The sequence below is a fragment of the Gorilla gorilla genome, chromosome 3, assembly GCF_029281585.2.
Source record: "Gorilla gorilla gorilla isolate KB3781 chromosome 3, NHGRI_mGorGor1-v2.1_pri, whole genome shotgun sequence".
Classification (NCBI taxonomy): Eukaryota; Metazoa; Chordata; class Mammalia; order Primates; family Hominidae; genus Gorilla; species Gorilla gorilla.
Genome location: NC_073227.2, coordinates 128,803,827 through 128,812,831, shown reverse-complemented (window position 1 = coordinate 128,812,831; position 9,005 = coordinate 128,803,827). Strand labels below are relative to the sequence as shown.

General features: G+C 39.6%; 1 pseudogene; it reads left to right on the top strand.

The window, feature by feature from the left end:
• The first annotated feature begins 7,055 nt into the window (after positions 1-7,055).
• Positions 7,056-9,005, top strand: LOC101142114 (exocyst complex component 7-like; annotated as a pseudogene).

The following is a 9,005-nucleotide window of genomic DNA, read 5'->3' as shown; positions in this document are numbered from 1 at the left end:
AACAGCATTATAAATTACAAGACTTTTACAATATGACACTGATGGAGAGTCAGAGCTGCTGCATTTGGCTGCGAGTCTGTGCACTGAATAATTCCAGGGCTCCATTTACAGATATGGTGACATGCACAGAGCCTGCAGTATTTATGCAATGCAATGGTCCTGGCTAGAACAAGAAATTAGCCCACATGGTAAAGAACTTTTCTTCCCTCTTGGAATTCACAAAGAGTGGTTTTTCTTCATTTAATCTTAGAATTCTTAACCTCTGTACACAGTTCTTCACCTCTGCTACTTTACCTAAATCAATGATTCCAAATAAATATCTCTGTGGGCCAGGAGTTGAAAAAGTATTGTGTGAACTAACCTTGCTATAATCAAAAGAAAGAAGCGGCATTACCTAAAGGTATTCATATTCAAATGGTTTTGAAACACTGCATAGACCAAATAAAACACATTTGTATGCCTTAGCACACTAATCAACTTTGTAGCCTTGTTTGAGTCATGTAATTTCAGTTTTTTTAATCTAGAAAAGTGAAAGGATCATTTTCTTACAGTGACTCAAGAATGACGATCACAGAAACTCAGAGATTCAGCTCTTGTTCAAACCTTTCTTTTAACCCCAGAAATTATTGTCTCCTGAGTCAGCTAAAGATGGTGGTCTGAAAAACAGCCTGTTTCCGCAGAAGCAGCTCGATTCCCCTCTTCCCACTGCTCTATTGCATGGTCTCTATTTATTTGAGTATTGCTTTTTAAAATTACCTAAGGGAATAAATGTTTGTTTTAAATTATAGCATTGAAAAATACGGCCGGGTACGGTGGCTCACGCCTGTAATCCCAGCACTTTGGGAGGCCGAGGCGGGAGGATCACGAGGTCAGGAGATCAAGACCATCCTGGCTAACACAGTGAAACCCCGTCTCTACTAAAAATACAAAAAATTAGCCGGGCATGGTGGCAGGTGCCTGTAGTCCCAGCTACTCAGGAGGCTGAGGCAGGAGAAAGGTGTAAACCCAGGAGGTGGAGCTTGCAGTGAGCAGAGATCGCGCCCCTGCACTCCAGCCTGGGCGACAGAGCGAGACTCCATCTCAAAAAAAGAAAAGAAAAATACAGAAAAACGGAAAAGAGAAATAAAATTTACCTATGGTCATATCTCTGACGATATGTATGACGTCACATACATATTTGGTTTTTCCTCTGGTACACATTCACATCTTAGTTACGGAATTGGGATCATTCTATGTATGCTCTTTTAAAATATACCTATGTTGTTTTTAAGATTTAAATCAATATATCTTTTTAGAATAGTTTACAGAAAAGTTGCAAGGATAGTGCAGAGTTACCGTATACCCAATACCATTTTCTCTATTGTTTACATCTTACATTACTGTGGAATTTTTGTCACAACCAAGGAACCAGCATGGATACATTGTTATCAACTAAACTACACACTTTATTCAGATTTCACAAATTTTCCCCTAATGTCCTTTTTTCTGTCTCAGGATTCCAATCAGGATACCACATTACATTTAGTAATCATGTCTCTAATTCTCCTCTTGGCTGTGACAGTTTCTCAGATTTTTCTTGATTTTTATGGACTTAATATCAAAGGGGTACTGGTTAAATATTTTGTAGCATGCTCCTCAGTTTGGATTTGTCTGATATTTTTTCACTGTTTTGTAAACATTATGAGTTTTTGGAAGGGAATACATAGAGTTGAAGTTCATTTTCATCACATTCTATCAGGAGTATGTGTATCAGCTTGAATTATCTCTGATGAAGGTAACTTTGATCACCTGGTTGAGTAGCGTTTACCGGGTTTCTTTATTGTAAAGTAACTTTTCCACCTTTTCGTATTCTGCTCTTTGGAAGCAAGCCGCTAAGCACAACCCATTCAACGGGTGTGGAGTTAAGCTACATCACCTTGAGGGAGGAGAATCTACATAAACTACTGGGAATTTTTCTGTTTAGGAGATCTGTCTCTTCTTTATTTACGTGTTCAGTCGTTTACTTATATCAGTATGGACTCATGCTATTTATTTTAAACTTTAGATTATAATTCTGTGTTATGTTACTATCTTATTAGGCTGGCACAAAATTAATTGCAGTTTTTGCAATTAAAAGTAATGGCAAAAACCGCAATTACTTTTGCACCAACCCCAACCTACCATTTATTTTGTTGTTCAAATTGTTTGGGTATTAAAAGCTCTTTCAGGCTGGCTCCTGGGCCCTTCTCACATGCCTTCATCCTTTTACTTTTTGAGCACTTCCTAATTTCCTGGCACAACAAAAATTGTTCCAGGCTCAACTTGTATATTCTCTGTCCCAGCTCTACAATGTGTCTTTTCTCCAGGGAGTCCTGGTTCCTTTTACTGGAGAAGAGTATTAAAAACCAAGGTATGAGCAATTGGTGTGTTTATTCCTATCATGATGTCATCGTGATAGGCCCTTTCAGTAGAAAGATCTACAAAACCTATGTATGTGTACCAAACCATGTATTGCATATATCTGTGATTACTTCTGTGCCTATTCTTCTGAATCTGTATTAAGATAAACATGAGTTCATACTGGTGTCTCCAACTCTAATCTATTACCACATGGTTCATTCTAACCTTGCTTCTCTGTTACATCCCTCTTTAATCATAAGAAATGTGGCTCCAACCAGCTGCTGTCAACTTATTTACTTGTTCAATTCCAGTAAACATATTCAGCAGTTTCAGAATTCTTAAACCATATCCTCAGGAGAAACAAATTTACCAACTAGAAAACAGTGCTTATGTTCAATCTTCAGTTCTTTTTGTCTTTTGTTTTGTAGTTTCCAGTTAAAACACCATTTTTGTATAAAGTGGACATGGTGGCTCACACCCATAATCCCAGCATTTTGGGAGCCCAAGGAGGGTGGATCACTTGAGGCCAGGAGTTCAAGACCAGCCTGGGCAACATGGCAAAACCCTGTCTCTACAAACATACAAAAATTAGCCAGGCATGGTGTCATGTGCCTGTAGTCCCAGCTAGTCAGGAGGCTGAGGCAGGAGGATCACCTGAGTCCAGGGAGGTTAAGGCTGCAGTAAGCCAAAATCACACCACTGCACTCCAGCCTGGGTGACAGAGTGAGACTCTGTCTCAAAAAACAAAAACAAACAAAAACAACAACAAAAAAACCCCCACTGATATGGTTTGTCTCTGTGTCCCAACAAATCTCATCTCTAATTGTAATCCCCACATGTTGGGGGAGGGTCCTGGTGGGAGGTGATTGAATCATGGGGGTGAACTTCCCCTTGTTCTCCTGATAGTGAGTTCTCAAGAGATCTGGTTGTTTGAAAGTGTGTGTGGCATTTCCCTCCTTGCTCTGTCTCTCCTGCTCCAACATGGTAAGACACGCTTGCTTACCCTTCACCTTCTGCCACGATTGTAAGTTTCCTGAGGCCTCCTAGCCACGCTTCCTGTTAAGCCTGCAGAACTGCGAGTCAATTAAACCTATTTACTTCATAAATTACCCAGTCTCAGGTAGTTCTTTTTAGCAGTGCGAAAACAGACTAATACACCCACCATTTTCCAAAGTTACTTAGGTGAGCATCTAATTCTCCCCAAACCCTTCAGTGAGGTTATGTCATATATTTGTAATACAATTATATTCTTTTGTCAGAGTCTACAGTCTATCCTGAGATCTGTTGACCTCTTCGTCGATTTTTTATTTGCATACATTAAGGTTCATTCTTTGTGCTGCAAAGTTCTCTGTGTTTTGACCAATACATAGGATCATGTATTTGCCACCACAGTACCACAGATTAGTTCCATCACACTTTAAAGATGCCCAATGCTTCCCCTAGTCAAATACCTCTTTCCCCCTAAACTCTTGGCACCACTGATATGTTTTCTATCCGTATAACTTTGACCTTTTCCAGAATATCATATGGTTTGAATTATATTGTGTATGTAATATTGTACGTAAATTATATTGTGTATTCTTGCTCTGGCTTCTTTCACTTGTAAAATGCATTCGTGACTCATCCATGTAGGTGAGTGAAGGAATGGCTAATAAATACTATTCATTGCTGAATAGTATTTCATTGTATGGATATACCACAGTTTGTTCATCCATTCACCTACTAAAGGAAATCTTGGTTAATTCCAGTTTTGAGTAATTATGAATAAAACTGCTATAAACATTTGCATGCAGGTTTTGTGTGAACATAAGATTTTAAACCAGTTAGGTAATGCCTAAGAGAATGATTGCTGGGTATATGGTAAGCCTGTGTCTAACTCTATAAGAAACTGCCAAACTGTCTTCCAAAGTGGTATAGCATTTTGCATTCCCACTAGCAATGAATGAGAGCTCTACATTTCTCACCAGCATTTGATATTGCATTTTTTTTTATTTTAGCCATTCTAATAGATGTGTAGTGGTATCTCATGATTGTTTTAATTTGCATTTCCCTAGTGACAAATGATATTCAGCATATTTTCATATGCTTATTTGCCATCTGTATGTCTTTTTAAGTGTAGTGTCTTTTCAGATCTTTTGCCCATTTTTAATTGGGTTGTTTGTTTTCTTATCATTGAGTTTCAGAGTTCTTTATATTTTCTAGATAAAATTCTTGTCAGAAATATTACTTGCAAATATTTTCTCCCAGTGTGTGGCTTGTCTTTTCATTCCCTTAGTAGTGTCTTTCATGGAGTAAGAGTTTTAAATTTTGATTAAGTCCAATTTACCTGTTTTTTTCTTGGGAATTATGCTTTTGGTGTTGTAGCTAAAAACTCTTGCTTAGCCCAAGATTACACAGATTTTCTCCCATTTTTTTTTTTTCAGAAGTTTTATAGTTTTACATTTCACCTTTAGGTCTGATACATTTTGAGTTAATTTTTGTATAATGTGTGAGGTATACATTGAGATTCATTTTGCTGTGCATGAATCCCTAATTGTTCCAGTACTATTTGTTGAAAAGACTATCATTTCTCTATTGAATTGTCTTTGCACCTTTGTTAAAAATAAGTTGACTATATTTATGTGGATCAACTATTTCTGGGCTCTCTACACTTTTCATTGATGTATGTGTCTATCATTTTCCTATTTCCACATTGTCTTGATTACTGAGGCGTTACAGTAAGTCTTGGAATTCAGTAATAGGAGTCCTCCAACTCTGTTATTTTTTTCAGAATTGTTTGGCTCATCTTAGTTCTTTGCTTTTCTGTGGTTGGGAGGGGGCTATATTAAAAATCACATTTTTGATACCCACAGAAAACTGCTGGAAATTTTTGTTTTAAATCTGTAGGTCAAATTGGGGGAAATTGGCATCTTAACAATCCTTGAGCATGACATAGCACTCCATTTATGTAGGTCTTCATTGATTTCTTTCATTATAGTTTTGTAGTTTCAACATACGGATCTTATACATATTTTAATAGAATCATATCTAACAACTTTTGCTGCTATTTTAAATGGTATATATATTTTTTGCTTTTATATTATTCTTAATTGACACATAATAATTGTACATATCATGGGGAACAGTGTGATATTCCAACACATGTATACAATGTCTAATGATTAAATCAGAATAATTAGAATATCTATCACCTCAAACATTTATCATTACTTGTATTGGGGACATTCAAAATCTGTGCTTTTAACTACTTGAACATATGCAACAGGTTGTTGTTAATTATAGCCACCCTATCATGCTATAGAACACTAGACCTCACTAGACCTTATTCCTTCTAACTAGCATTACTTTTGTGTTCATTAACCAACCTTTGGCAGTCCGCTCCTTCCTCTACCATTCCTGGTCTCTAGTAATTGCTCTCTACTTCTACAAGATAACTTCGTTAGCTTCCTCACGTGAGTGAGAGTGTGCAATATTTATCTTTCTGTGGTGTATTTCACTTAATATAATATCCTCGAAGCTCATCCATGTTCTCACAAATGACAGAACTTTGTTATTTTTATGGCTAAATAGTATTCAATTGTCTATATGTAACTTTTCTTTATTCATTCATCTGATGATGGACACTTAGATTAATCTGAGTCCATATCCTAGCTATTGTTAATACTGGGGCAGTAAACATGAAAGAGTAGACATCTCTTCAACATGCTCCATATTTCTTTGGATATATACCCAGTGGTGGGATTGCTGGATCATGTGTTAGCTCTACTTTTAGTTTTTTAAGGAACCTCCATACTGTTTTCCATAATGGCTGTACTAGTTCACATTCCCACCAATAGCATGTAAGAGTTCCCTTTTCTCCACATCCTCCCCAGCATTTGTTACTTTTTATCTTTTTGATAAAAGCCTTTCTAACTGTGGTAAGATAGTATCTCTTTGTGGCTTTGATTTGCATTTTCCTGATGATTAATGACGTTGAGCATTTTTAATGTACCTGTTGGCCATTTGTATCTCTTCTTAAAGGGATGTCTATTCAGCTCATTTGCCCATGTTTTAATGAATTATGATTATTATTTTGCTGTTGACTTGTTTGAGTTCCTTATATATTCTGGATTTAATCCCTTGTCAGATGGATAGTTTGCCAAAATTCTGCAGGTTGTCGCTTCACTCTGTTGGTTGCTTTCTTTGCTGCACAGAAGTTTTTAGTTTCATATAATCCCACTTATCTATTTTTGCTTTTGTTACATGTGCTTTTAAGGTCTTCTTCATAAACTCTTTGCCCAGACCAATGTCCTTAAGTGTTTACTTTATATTTTCTCCTACTAGTTTCATAGTTTTGGGTCTTATATTTAAATCTTTAATCCATTTTGAGTTTATTGTTTTATATGGTAAGAGACAGGGTTCTAGTTTCATTTTTCTGCATGTGGCTATCCAGTTTTCCCAGCACCATTTATGGAAGAAACTGTCCCTCCCACCAATGAATGCTCTTAGTGCCTTTATTTATAGTCAGTTGCAGGGTGGGGAGCGCTGAGGAATGAAACTAGGAAGTGGGAGCCATAGGGTTTGCAGATATGATCCTTCCACTGGAGGCATTCACCTGGCTGCCAGAGATTGAAGAGAAGCTGAATCAGGAGGAGGAGGTGCTGTCCTATATTCAAGACAGCCTGGAGAAAAGTGACCAGCTCACCAAGAACATGATGTCTATCCTGTCATCATATGAGAGCCACCATATAAAGCTGGAGAATTCCATCATCCTGGTGCACAAGCAGACAGATAATCTGCAGCAGCTGCAAGACAATTTTGAGAAGACGCTATCCATCCTGGACCACATCATCAACTCCTACCATGTTGCCAGTGACACTTAGCATATCATCAGAGAGGGCCCCACAGGTAGGCCGGAAGAGTATCTGGGAAGCATGGCTAAGATTCAGAAGGCTGTGGAGTATTTCCAGGACAATAGCCCAGACAGCCCAGAACACACATCTGAGCTCTGCAGCCTGATAACCAGGCACAATAAGTTTGTATCCCCTGTGCTCATCCTGGATCTGATCGGTGGTGATGATGATCTGGAGGTACAGGAGATTATGTCCCTGGAGCACCTGCCCAAGAGTGTGCTCCAGGATGTAATCTGCATCTCCTACTGGCTGGTGGAATACAGCTGCAACCAAGATTTTATGAATGTCTACTACAAGATTTGCTCCAGCCAGCTGGACCACTTCATCAAGGCCTGGAGAAGTATTTCTGGAAGAACAGTTCTTTTTCTGGAATTCCCTACTGTCCTTCTATCCCCAACAAGAGGAAAAAGACACCAGCCAAAAAGCCAGTCAAGTGGCCAGGGATGTCATAAGGCTCAAAACCTTCTGAAAACAGTATTCATTCCAAGCATGGCTTAGTTGCAGAAAAGGGATGCTCCCACCTCCTTCCTTTGGAAGGTCAAGAGCATAATTTCAAAGTTAAGCACCTGTCCGAGGCCTTGAATGACAAGCATAGGCTGCTGGCCAGGAGAGATGGTGGACATGGAGACTGATGCTACATTCACTGTGTCATTACCTTTGTCAAGCTGACCTAGAGCGAGTATCAGTTGCTGGCTGACATCATTGCTGAGCACCATCAGGAGAAGACCTTTTACTCTGATACAGGATGTGCTGGATGGGCTGATACTTGAAGGGGAGAGTATTGTCTCCCGCTCAGAGGCCATCATTTGACACAACTTTTCCATGGTGCTTACTGTCTTCTCCATCCCGCAGGGCCTAAGCACAGCAAGCCTGAGTTTGACCAGGTGCTCTAGGGCATGGCCGCCATCAGCAAGAACAAATCACCTGGCCTCATCATCTCCCTAGAGGCCACTGGAGCCAAAGCACTGGAGGACTTTGTGGATAACATCAAAAATGACCTCGACAATGAATGCAACATGCCCAAGAATGGCACCATGCTCACAAGAAACGTCATCCTCTTCCTGCAGCAGCTTCTGGACTTCCAGGAGATGGTGGGTAACATGCTGGCTTCCCAAGAGGCCTGTTCTTCAGCCACAGCCATGGTTCCAAGTTCAACAAGTGACTGCTAAGCATCTATATCTGTAAAATTCTGGGCAGCCTGCAGTTGAACTTGCTGAGCAAGTCCAAGGTGTATGAGGACCCAACTCTGAGCACCATCTTCCTGCATAGCAACTACAACTACATCCTCAAGTTCCTGAAGTCTGAGCTAATCCAGCTGGTGGCTGTGACTCAGCAGACTGCTGAGCACCCCCACTGGGAGCATATTGAGCAGTAGATCCCGGCTTACCAGTGCAGTTGGCTAAAGGTGACTGAATATTTCACAGAGAACAATATACTTGTGTTCCAACCAGGAGTCAAACTCTAGAATAAGGAGCAGCAGATGATCAAGGAGTGTTTCAAGGGCTTCAATGATGGCCTTGAAGAACTGTGCAAGATCCAAAAGGCCTGGGCTATTTCAGACACAGAGAAGAAGGACAGTATTTGCCAGGCCCAAAAAAACATTGTCAAGGAAACCTATGGGGCCTCTCAGCACAAGTTCAGCAGCATGCCCTTCACCAAGAGCCTGGAGAAGTACATATACACATGGAGCAGGTGGATGACATGACCAATCATCTTTTCAACACCTCTGCCTGA